The following is a 12599-nucleotide window of genomic DNA, read 5'->3' on the forward strand; positions in this document are numbered from 1 at the left end:
AATATTAAGGGACAGTGTGGAAATATTTCATTGAGGTAGATGATCAGCCACCATCTGAAAGGGCTGAGCCAGCCCACGGGGCTGAATGGCCTATTCCTACTCCTGTGTTTCCTAACTTGGCAGCTTATACCTTTTTCTAATTCATTCATAGGATGTGGGCATCACTGGCCAGACCTGCATTTATTGTCCATCCCTGGAGTCACATGTAGGCCAGACCAGGTAAGGATGGCAGATTTCCTTCCCTGAAGGACATTAGTGAACCAGATGGGTTTTTACAATACTCCCCAGCACTTTCACAGTCATCGTCAGACTTGGATTTGTTTGCAATTTTTAAGAAGGTTTGTAGCTTAGGTTGAGGTTCAGGTTGTAAGTTTGCTCGCTGAGCTGGTAGATTTGTTCTCAGACACTTTGTCACCATGCTAGGTAACATCACCAGTGAGGCTCTGGTGAAGTACTGGTGTTCTGATCCGCTTTCTATTTATGTGTCTTAATCTCTTAAAATGGGTGAAAGCATTTCCGATTCTTTTTCTCAGTTTAACCCTATACCAACAACCAGTAAAACAAATGTAATTTACAAAATGCCATGCAAGGACTGTAACAAACACTACATCAGACAGACTGACAGAAAACTAGCCACCAGGGTACATGAACACCAACTAGCCACCAAAAGACATGACACACACTCACTAGTATCCTTCCATACAGATAAAGAAAGAAACCATTTCGACTGGGACAATACACCCATCCTGGGACAGGCTAAACACTGACACGCATGGGAATTCCTAGAGGCCTGACATCCAAACCAGAACTACATGAATAAACACATTGATTTGGACCTCATTTACCATCCTCTGAGAAAAAGAACTGGAAATGATATCACCCACCTTAAGAGATCAAGACACACAAATAGAAAGTGGGACATAACACCAGCGCTTCACCGGAGGCTCACTACTGACATTACCTAGCATGATGTCGAAACTTCTGAAAACAAACCTTCCTGCTCAGCGAGCAAACGTACAACCTGAACTTGGATTTGTGTTCCACCATCTGCACCCTAGATCATTACTGGATCTCTCAATTATTATCTAGCAACAATACCGCTAGGCCAGTGCTGCCCCTTAATGAAGTGATCTTGTATCAAGCCCTGTTTACCTGTCATTCCTATGCTGACTGAACTGCATTGACTCATCCAATTGTAAAAATCCCCATCCTTCTATTTAAATCCCTCTGTGGCTCTGCTGTGAAACCTCCCTCTGAGTCTACAGCTCTCTGAGCTGCCTGCCCCCAATTCTGACTTCATCCAGGTCCCTGATTCTTTTTTATTATTGTTTTGCCCCATTGGGGACTTACAGTCAGCTGTCCTCCTTAATTGGAATTGTCATGAATTGTATTGCTGTGCCATTGTGGGTGGTGGTAAATTATTTTAGTACAGGCTACATATTACAGTTCTCAACCAAACTCCTCAATTTTGGCAGAAAACTGAAACATTCTCTCTCAGAAACTCCCATTGTGGGTCTATCTAGTGAGTGTTTCTGGCTCATTTTATTTTTAAAACAACATCCATCTGTTTTCAGACAGGTAAGCTGTCTTTTTGAAGGGCTATTAAGAACTGTTGGAAAAGCCTGGAAGATGTTGACAGCTATTGTTGAATTGATTTGATTTTTTGATGTTTGGTAGTTTTAAAATATAGTCTATTTAGACTTAAAAAGGTAACACCAACTCTACCTTGCATTAGAGCAGACAGTACTGTACAAATTTGCTTATAAATATTTCAAATCCTGTGAAGAAAGGTTTTAGATTTTATTATCTGCTATATAAAAAAATGTAAATTTCTACTAAATTATTGACAGTGGAAAAAATGCCCTCCACAGAAAGAAGCTTACAGTGTATTAGTGTATATTTTTAAATGATGTCCTTTGAGAATCAGATGGGGAACAAACACCAGTGTATGTGAATTATAAATGATCAATAAATGGAGTTGTATTTTGCACGTATGTACAAGATATTTTTATCATGTGCCTTGTCACAACAAATTTCATGATTAGGAATTTTATCACAACAGGGTCTGGATGACTCAGCATAAATGACTGAGTTTTTATAAAAGATAGCAGTTCAGTTAATCATGTAATCAAAGATTGTTATAATTCTTGACACTGATTTAGAGTCTGATTGGGAGGATATAATCTGAAAAGTATGGCTGGGCAGTTTGTGAGCTTCATTCAAGTTGAATGGGTCTTGAGAATGATTTGTATTACCTGACTGGAAATGGGGATGTGAGGATTGAAGTATTTTTGGACCACCACCTTGTTAGTGATACTGAAGTCTCATTACTGCGTTCCTTACAAAAGCTCAACAGTATAGATGCTGGAAATCGATGCAGAAATTGCTGGAGAAATTCGGCAGGTCTGGCAGCATCTGTGTAGAGTTAACATTTTGAGTCCAGTGATGCTTCTTCAGATCAGAATGGTGTAAGGAAATAGTTTTCCTTTGTATTCCTGACAGACATGATGGTGTTGGATTGGGATCGACAAGGTCAGAAATCACACGATACCAGGTTATAGTCCAACAGGTTTATTTGAAATTTCAAGTGCTGAAGGAGCAGCGCTGTGAAAACTTGTGATTTCAAATAAGTCACATGACACCAGGACTATAATCTGGTGACTTCTGATTTTTGACAGAGGTGGAGGAGGAGCAAGAGGCCAAGTGGTGGGGAGGGCCCAATGCAAAATATGAAGGGGTTATTAATAGTGGAGAAAGGAAATGGGTTTTAAATTAGGGAAAGGGAGAAAATCTGTCCTTGCTGCTAAATGCAAAGTAACCAATACACGAACACAGCACTGCAGTGAGGCGAGTGTGCCAGGTGAAATGGAAGCTATTTAAATTTTAGTTTGGCCAAAGACCCTAATATCCCCTCACCCTTCCACCCACACCCCTAAGGAAAAAAACAAGGTTTTAATATTTGTTGTGTAAAAGATAGGCAAGCTGGAGAATTCTCAGTGTTAATATAACCTCTCTCTGGCTGTAGTAGCCTTTATTACTGGAAGCAACTGCTTACGCTGATATTTGAGTTGTACTTGAAAGCTCCTTAAAGGCTCAACACTTTTAAAAAAAGCTCATGTTTCCCCTAAAATCGAAGAGTCAACTTCATTATGACTGGGTTATTCACAGTGTTACATTCACTTATATTCACGATTAATGAAATAATTTGTGTGAGTGAACACACTTTAGCCAGGTTTCACTGTGCTCACCTTAAATGGATTGCAGTGATTTGCAAAACAAAATGTAGCTGCAGAAATTACAATGTTGGGTAAAAATAGAAGAAACTGAAATTATTAATAAACTCATAACAGTTTATTTGAAATTAAGAATTGTGATAGTCAAACCCTCTAGTAGTCATGCCTGCACATGAGAACCTGACACCAGGACAAGAACTGTATTCATATGTCTAGCTGTCAGAGCTGTCAGGTATCTCATCAAAGCAAAATTTCAGGGAGTACCAGAGTAAAAATATCCCCAAGCGTTTTCAGGGTGGAGTGATGAGATTTTGTCGGCAGCTCACTACATGTTCCTTGAGCTGAGTCTGCATGAACTACTTTAAAAACAGTTGGCAATATTTTCCAACAACAGGATGTTCCTGGTATATCTTGCCTGGTCAATGGAGTGTGCAGTGAGGAGAGTGAAGCTTTACACCATTGTCTGCATTACTTCAGTGAGAATATCTGGAGAAATTCTTATTTTAATCTTGCTTCCATTACAAGCTACAGGAGTTTCTGTCTTTGGCTGAGGATTTAATGTTTTGCAACGAATAATCAATCTTTCAATGGTATTAGTGGTGTACATCTGTGAATCCGCAAAATTTAGCTAAAATAAAACTTGCACTTTTTTCAGGGAAGACGTCAAATTTGGGGCAGTGAATTGGTTTGTCTGTGTAAGTCCAAATTGTTCAAGTACTTGGATCCAAAATTGGCTGAGAGGCAGGAAGCAGGGGGTGATGGTAGAGGAATGTTCCTGTGATTGGAAGTCTGTTTCCAGGGTTTTGCAGAACTCCGAGCTGGGGCCCTTGCTGTTTGTGGTGTACGTTAACGATCAGACTTAAATAGAGCAGGATTAATCAAAATGTTTGTGGATAATGCAAAAACTGGTGGAGTGGTGGATAGTGAGGTGTATAGCTGTGAACTGCAGAAGGATACCAGTGGACTGGTCGCTGGGCAGCCCAGTGACAAATGGAATTCAACCTGGAAATGTGTGAGGTCTTGCATTTGAGGATGGCTAACAGGGAAAGGGATTCTGTTATGAATAATTGGACCCTGGAAAGTATAGAACAACCTTGACGGGCATGTCCACAGATTCCAGAAGGCAGCAGAAAAAATGGTTAAGAAGACAGGTTGATACTTACCTTTATTACCCATGGCATAGAATACAAGAACAGTATATTCTGGAAGTGTATAAATTTATGGTCAGACTACAACTTTTTAAGAAATGTATTCATTCATGGAATGACAGCGTCGGTGGCTGGGTCAGCATTTATTGCCTGTCCCTATTGCCTTTGAGCTGCCTGCTTCAACTGCTGCAGTCCATATCTTGGAATAGACCACAATGCCCTTAGGCAGAGAATTCCAGAATTTTGACCCAGAGACGGTAAAGGAACGGAGATTTATTTCCAACTCAGGATGGTGAGTGACTTAGAGGGGAACTTCGAAGGGGTGGTGTTCCTGTCTATCTGCTGCACGTGCACTTTGAAACAGAAGTGGTCATGGGTTTGGAAGGTGCTGTCTGAAGATCTTTGGTGAATGTTTGCAGTGCATTTTGTAAATAGTACACACTGCTGCTCCTGACCGTCAGTGGTGGAGGGAGTGGATGTTTGTGTATGCGGTGCCAGTCAAATAGCTGCTTTGTCTTGGATTGTGTCAAGCTTCTTGAGTGTTGGAGCTGCACTTGGGGAATATTCTATCACATTGCTGACTTGTGCCTTGTAGATGGTGAATATGCTTTGGGAACCCAGGAGAGAACTCACTACAATATTCTCAGCTGCTGACCTGCTTTTGTAGCCACTGCAGTTATATGGCTAGTCCAACTCAGTTACTGGGTAGTGTTAAGCCCAGGGATGTTGAGAATAGGTAATTCAGTGATGGCAACAATACTAAATGTCAAGTGATGATGGCTAGATTCTCTCTTGGAGATGGTCCATACTGGCATTTAATGACACAAATGTTGTTAGCCACATTTCAGTGCAAGACTGAATATAGCTTTTGCTGCATTTCAACATGGACAGCTTCAGTATCTGTGGAGTTGCAAATGGTGCTGAACATTATGCAATCACTGGTGAACATCCCCACTTCTGACCTTTTGATGGAGAGAAGGTCATTGATGAAGCAGCTGAAGATGGCTGGGCCTAGAACACTACCCTGAGGAACTCCTGCAAAGATGTCCTGGGACTGAGGTAACTGACCTCCAACAACCACAAACATCTTCCATTGTGCCAGGTTTGACTCCAACCAGTGGTTCCAGCTTTGCTAAGACTCCTTGACGCCCTATTCAGTTGAATGTGACCTTGATGTCAAGGGCTGTCACTCTGCCCGCCCCTCTGGAATTCAGCTCTTCTGTCCATGTTTGAACCAAGTTGTAATGAGGTCAGGAGCTGAGTGGCCCTGGTGGAACCCAAACTGGGCGTCACTGAGCAGGTTATTGCTGATCAGGTACTATTCGTGATACCTTCCATTACTTTGCAGAGTAGATTACTGATGGTAATTAGCTGGTTGGATTTGTCCTGCTTTTTGTGTACTGGACAAAGGGCAATGTTCGGGTAGATGTCAGTGGTGTAGTTGTATTGAAACAGCTTGGCTAGGGGTTTGCGGCAAGTTCTGAAGCTCAGGTCTTCAGTACTATTGCTGGAATATTGTCAGGGCCCGTAGCCTTTGCAGTGTCCAGTACTGCCAGTTGTTTATTGTTAACACATAGAGTGAATCGAATTGGCTGAAGACTGGTATCTGTGATGCTGGGCACCTCCTGGAAGATGCGAGATGGATCATCCACTCAGCACTTCTGGCTAAAGATTGTTGCAAATGCTTCAGTTTTATCGTTTGCGCTGATGGCGCCGGGCTCTTCCATTTTTGAAGGCAGGAATATTTGTGGAGCCGTCTCCTGCCCCAGTGAGGAGTTTAGTTGTCAATTAACTTTCACATCTGGATGTTGAAGGACTGCAAAGCTTGGATCTAATCCATTGGTTATGTAACTGCTTAGTTATTAGTATCATTTGCTGTGTATGCTGTTTGGATTGTGAGCAGTCCTGTGTTGTAGCTTCATCAGGTTGCCCCCTCATTTTCAGATGTGCCTGGTGTTGCTCCTGGCATGTTGTCCTACACTCTCCATTGAACCATTGAACTTCTGCAGTCTTGTTGACTTGAATAACAACCCAATATGCCTTATTCTATTAGTATTTCTAATACTGCACAGGCTGTGGGGCCTGACAATATTCTAGTAATAGTGTTAATTGTATTCCAGAGCTAGCCGTGCCCCTATCAAAGGTGTTCAGTACAGCTTCAACACTGGCACCTATGTGACAATGTGAAAGGTTGTCCAGGTATGTCCTGTGTATAAAAGGCAGGACAGATCCTAATAGTTTACTGCATCATCAGTCTATGTACATTCAAGCATCAGTAAAATGATGGAAGGAGTCATTGACAGTGCTTTCAAGCAGTATTTGCAAACAAATAACCGTCTCACTCACACACTGGCTTCTGTCAGGGCCACTTGCCTCACAACCTTATTACATCCTTGGTTTAAATATTGACAAAAAAGCTGAATTTAAGTGAGTTATGAATGATTTTCCTTAATGTTAAAGCAGCAGTTATATGTATGGCATCAAGTAGATGGCATAAAGCAGTGATGTGCTCCTGAGACTTTATAAAGCTCTGGTTAGGCCCCATTTAGAATACCATGTCCAGTTTTGAGCCCCACACCTCAGGAAGGACATATTGGCACTGGAGCGTGTTCAGCGGAGATTCACACGGATGAGCCCTGGAGTGGTAGGCCTAACAAACGGTGAACGGCTGATGATTCTGGGATTGTATTCATTAGAGTTTAGTAGGTTGAGGGAAGATCTCATAGAAACTTATAAGATAATGCATGGCTTAGAAAGGGTAGACGCTGGGAAATTGTTTCCTTCAAGCAGGGATACTAGGATTTGTGGGCACAGTCTTAGAATTAGAGGGGGGTCAAGACATTTTGTTAGCCAGAGAGTGATAGGCCTTTTGAATTCATTGCCACGGAGCGCATTGGAGGCAGAGACGTTAAATGTCTTCAAGGCAGAGATTGATAAATTCTTAATCTCGCAAGGAATTATGGGCAGAGTGCGGGTAAGTAACGTTGAAATGCCCATCAGCCATGATTGGCGGACTGGACTCGATGGGCTGAATAGCCTTACTTCCACTCTATTTCTTATGGTCTTATAGACCTTGCAAACCTGGAGGAAAATACCCCTGATGGAGGAAAACAAAAGGAAATGCTCATGGTTATTGGAGGACAATCATCCCAGACTTAGGACACCTCTGCAAAAGTTCCTCAGGTTACATTTAGAATTGGCCTGTTCCAAGTTATTACATACCTCTGGAGCAGGTGGCACTTTAACATGTGTCTCCTGGACCAGAGGTAGGGGCAATATCACTGTGCCACAAGGACCCTTCAGTACCGTGTCCTGGACCCAACCATCTTCATCGGCTTTGTCAATTGCCTTATCTTCTTAGGGTCAGAAGTGCCTGACCCACAGACCACAATCAGTGAAGGTGGGCAACAGCACCTCCAGACCAATCCACTAGCCTCCTGCTGTACTCTCTGTACACTCATAGCTGTGCAGCCAATTTTCATATGAACACCATCTACAAGTTTACTTATCAAACAATGACAAGATAGAGTATAGCAAAGAGAATGCTTCAAGACGTGGTGCAAAGATAGCATTCTCTTCCTCAACATCAGCAAAACTAAGGAGCTGATCAGGAAGCAAGGAAGGGGGCATGTCACTATCTACATCAATGGAACTGAGTTGGAGATGGTCAAGAGCATCAAGTTCCTAGGAGTGACGATGACCAAGAATCTGACCTGGACCTCCCATGTTTATACAATAGTCATAAAGGCACAACAACATCTGTTCCTACAAGGCTGAGGAAATTCGGCATGTTGATAAGGACCCTCCCCAACTTTTACACATGCACTATAGAAAGCATTTTATCTGGATGCTTCGCGGCTTGGTATGGCAACTCTCCAAGACCGTAAGAAACTACAGAGAGTTATGAACATTATGGAAGCTGACCTCTCATCCATTGACTCCATCTATACTTCTCATTGCCTCGGAAAGGCAGCCAACGTCATCAAAGACCCTTCCCACCCCAGTTATAATCTCTTCCAATCTATTCTGTCAGGCAGAAGATACAGTACCTAAGCACATGTACCAATAGGTTCAAGAACAGCTTCCTCCCCACTGTTGTTAAATTTTTGAATGGACCTCTCAAATTTCAGATCTCATGTTGATCCTGCATTTTGTGTGCCTTCTCTGCAGCTGTAACTTTGTGTTCCTCGCTCTGTTTTATCCCCCATGATCTTTATATGTTGTAATCTGCCTGTACTGCGTGGAAAACAAAATATTTCAGTGTACTCAGGTACGTGTGACAATAATAAATCAAGTGTGGATGTTCAGTGATAATTGCAAAACATTCAGCACCATTCGTGCCTCCCCCGTTACTGAAGTAGTCACTGGCCATATACAGTCAGACCTGGTTGACATTGGTTTGGGCTGGTAAATGGCACATAATACCTATGCCACACAAAATGCCAGGCAATGATCATCTCCAACACATTTTCACCAACGAATCCCCCACTATTTTGTAGGGTTATATGAAACTGAACTGGCCTTACTATATAAAAACAATGACTGCAGATGCTGGAAACCAGATTCTGGAAAATCCTATGGCTACTAGGAATTCTCCAGCGAGTAACTTACCTGCTGTCCGCTCAATGCCTCTCTCTCTCCAAGGCACGTGTCAGGAGTGTGATGAAGTAACAGAAAATGCTGGCATATCTCAGTGTCTGTGCAGAGAGAAACAGAGTTGATGCTTTGAGCCTGATGTAAGGGCTGAAAGGGATTGGAAACTGTTTCTTTATGCTGAAGACTGTGGAAGGGAAGGAGGAGAAGCCTACTCACAATCCAAGACCAAGTGGTTGGTAAAGGTGGAGAAGGGAAGATTGGATGTAAAGAAAAGCATGAAAAGGAGACAATTGGTTTATGCCTCCCCACCCCATGCTGCCAGGCCTCCTGAGTTTCTCCAGCACTTTGTTTTTATTTCAGATTTCCAGCATCCTTAGTCTTTTGCTTTTGATTTTTATGATGGAATGATCCCAGTTGTTTGGGTGAGTGCAGCTCCAGCAACACTCCAGAGGCCTGACACCATCTGGGACAGAGCACTCATGTGAATGGCACTCCATCCCAACAATTAAACATTCATTCCCTTCACCAGTCGCAGCAATGTGTACCATCTATAAGATGCACTGCAGACATTCACCAAGGTCATTTGACATCATTTACCAAACCTGCAGCCCTTAACACCTCACCATCCTGATTTGGAAATGTATCACTGTTCCTTCACTGTCACTGGGTCAAATTGGAGGACCCCCCTCCATAACAGCACTGCAGGTATCCCTATACCCCAAAAACTGCAGCAGTTCAAGAAACCAGGTGGCAACCAACCTTTCAAGGGTAGTTAGTGATGGACTGGAAATGCTTACCTAGCTATGATCCCATACTGAGGAGTGACATCAGCACTGAGGCATGCAGGCTCAATGTTCCTTTTATGAGTGTATCCATATCTCACTGAACTTTGACATTTATATATACTTTGAAAAAGTGTTTTGCTTTTCTATTTCAATACAAAGTAAATAACTGTGTGTCTCTGTCTCGCGCTCTCCATTTCTCTCCCTCTGTGTGTGTGTGTGTGTCTCTCTCTCTCTCCCCCTGCCCCTCTCTTTCTCTCTCTCTCTCTCTCCCTCCCTCCCTCTCTCACTCCCTGCCCCTCTCTCTCTGTCCGTCTGTCTCTGTCTCTGTCTCAGCTGTGGCCCTAGGACTGATACTGCACTAGTTACAGCCTACAACTTTAAAATGCCCCATTTATCCTAATCCTTCTACCTGACCATGAGCTATTCCGTTATCCATGAAATTATCTCTCTCCCAAATCTGTGTGCCCTTATCTTGTGTATCAACCTTTTGTGAGGCACTTTATTGAGTGCCTTTTGTAAACCCAGGTAAAGTATATCTCTTGAGATAATGAAATAAAAAAGTAAACTATACTTAAAGCCATTGTGTTACTTTCAGAACATGAGGCTACCATTTAGGCCATTTAATCTTCATTCCCCCCCTCCCGCCTTTTCTCTCTCTCTCTCTCTCTCTCTATGTCTCCCTCCGCATCCGGACTCCAGTGGAAAAGAGTTTACTAACTTCTCAGTCATTCAGTCACACCCGTCATCCACAGCAAATTCTGGGTCATTACCATTTGCTGCATTAAAAAGGAATTATCTCAACAACTCAGTGACTTTTTTTCATTAATTTATTGGATGTGGACATTTCTGGCTGGGTCAGCATTTATTCCCCATCCCTAGTTGCCCCTTGAGAAGGTGGGAGTGAGCTGCCTTCCTGAACCGCTGCAGTCCATGTGCTGTAGGTAGACCCACAATACCATTAGGAGGGAGTTCTGGATTTGGACCAAGTGACACTGGAGGAATGACGATATATTTCCAAGTCGGATGATAAATGGTTTTAGGAGCTTTTACGTCCCATGACCCTGCTGGCCCTGTCCTTCTAGAGAGCAGCAATCATGACATGTCCGGCTGAAAACCTTTTGACCTGTGTTCCCTGGAGCTTAGCAGGACTTATACACTTAATGGTAAGGTCCTAGGGAGTTTTGCTGAACAAAGAGACCTTGGAACTTTTTCATGCAGAGGGTGGTACGTGTATGGAATGAGCTGCCAGAGGATGTGGTGGTGGCTGGTACAATTGCAACATTTAAGAGGCATTTGGATGGGTATATGAATAGGAAGGGTTTGGCGGGATATGGGCTGGGTGCTGGGAGGTGGGACTAGATTGGGTTGAGATATCTGGTTGGCATGGACGGGTTGGACCGAAGGGTCTGTTTCCATGCTGTACCTCTCTGACTCTAATGGGAACTGTTCTTCATCCTCCTGTCTAACTTTCTTAAACAAACAAACAAAGAAATCGCTGGAGAAACTCAGCAGGTCTGGCAGCACGTGTGGAGAGAAACAGTCTAACCCTCAAAGTTAACTTCCTCCAACAATTTCTGTTTCTGTTTGTTTCAGATTTCCAGCATCTGCCGTTCTGTTACATTTAACAGCACTTCATTGGCTTTGGGACGTCCTCAGGTCAAGAGGCGCAATATAAATCTATTTTGTTTCTGTCTTGTTTTTATTCGATCCTCTAATAATGAACTGTAGTTTGTTTCTCTCTCTCCCCCCAAACCATTCCCGGTTGAGATATCTGGTTGGCATGGACGGGTTGGACCGAAGGGTCTGTTTCCATGCTGTACATCTCTGACTCTAATGGGAACTGTTCTTCATCCTCCTGTCTAACTTTCTTAAACAAACAAACAAAGAAATCTCTGGAGAACCTCAGCAGGTCTGGCAGCACGTGTGAACACAGTTTGATTATTTGCTGTTGGAATTAATATTGAGCCTGTAACTAATGTGAGACCAAGCGTAAATGTGAATGCAACACATCTGTACAAAAAGAAAAAAACATGGTTTTAATGTTCTTGATACAGGCAGTGATGAAGGTACTGATTTCTTTTCCCACACCCTAAAGGGTAGTTACAAGAGTATTTGTCTCTGTGCTTGCTCCCACGTTATGATGAGCCAAACAGCTGTTTTGCAGTCAGTATTGGTATTGTGCACTGCGGCACATGCCCTGGTTAGAATAAACTGACTGTTGCACAGAATATCTGCGTTTTTGGGTCCAGTTCAATATTCCTTTTCTCTCCCCTTGAAGCACCTGCATGAATTGTTGATTCCTGTAGTGCACAGGAAGCCGGTTGCAGCATTATGTCAAATGGGAATCCAGGCAGAGTCCCATTGTAGGAGGATTGTGAAAAATCGATGATTGTTATTCTAAGAACAATTCAGCTTGCAGCAAACTGTGTGGCTGAAGCTAAAAGAAAATAATTGCAAGCGACGCCAAGATCGCTGTTGTGTCACAGAGTAATTCTCGACAAGGGATGTATTTTCAATAGATTTCTGAGGCATTAACCGATGTGGGGAATAGTATGCGAAGGTCAGACTGAGTTCACATGAATGGTGGTGCACATTCCAAGAACTGAGTGGCCAGTCTCTGTTCCCATTTCTTCAGTAACTCACTTGTACAGAATGTTAGGGACAGAATCTGAATAGCAGTTTGTTGTTGGTGACTTGTTGACTGCTCTGCGATCGTCCTGTAGATAAACAGATGTCAAATTCATTCTTCTCCTTTATCCTCTCTCTCTCTCTTTCTGTTCTTCCTCTGCCTCTTAACCCCCGCTCGCTCTCCCTCTTCCTCTCTCTTCATTTTTTTT

General features: G+C 42.8%; 1 protein-coding gene across 1 annotated transcript in view; it reads left to right on the top strand.

Annotated features, from left to right (window-relative positions):
* The window catches only part of ahdc1 (AT hook, DNA binding motif, containing 1), a 232527-nt gene that overhangs the window by 52611 nt on the left and 167317 nt on the right, over nucleotides 1–12599 (top strand). The gene's annotated exons all lie outside the window — the stretch shown is intronic.

This window comes from Chiloscyllium plagiosum, chromosome 27 (assembly GCF_004010195.1).
Source record: "Chiloscyllium plagiosum isolate BGI_BamShark_2017 chromosome 27, ASM401019v2, whole genome shotgun sequence".
Classification (NCBI taxonomy): domain Eukaryota; kingdom Metazoa; phylum Chordata; class Chondrichthyes; order Orectolobiformes; family Hemiscylliidae; genus Chiloscyllium; species Chiloscyllium plagiosum.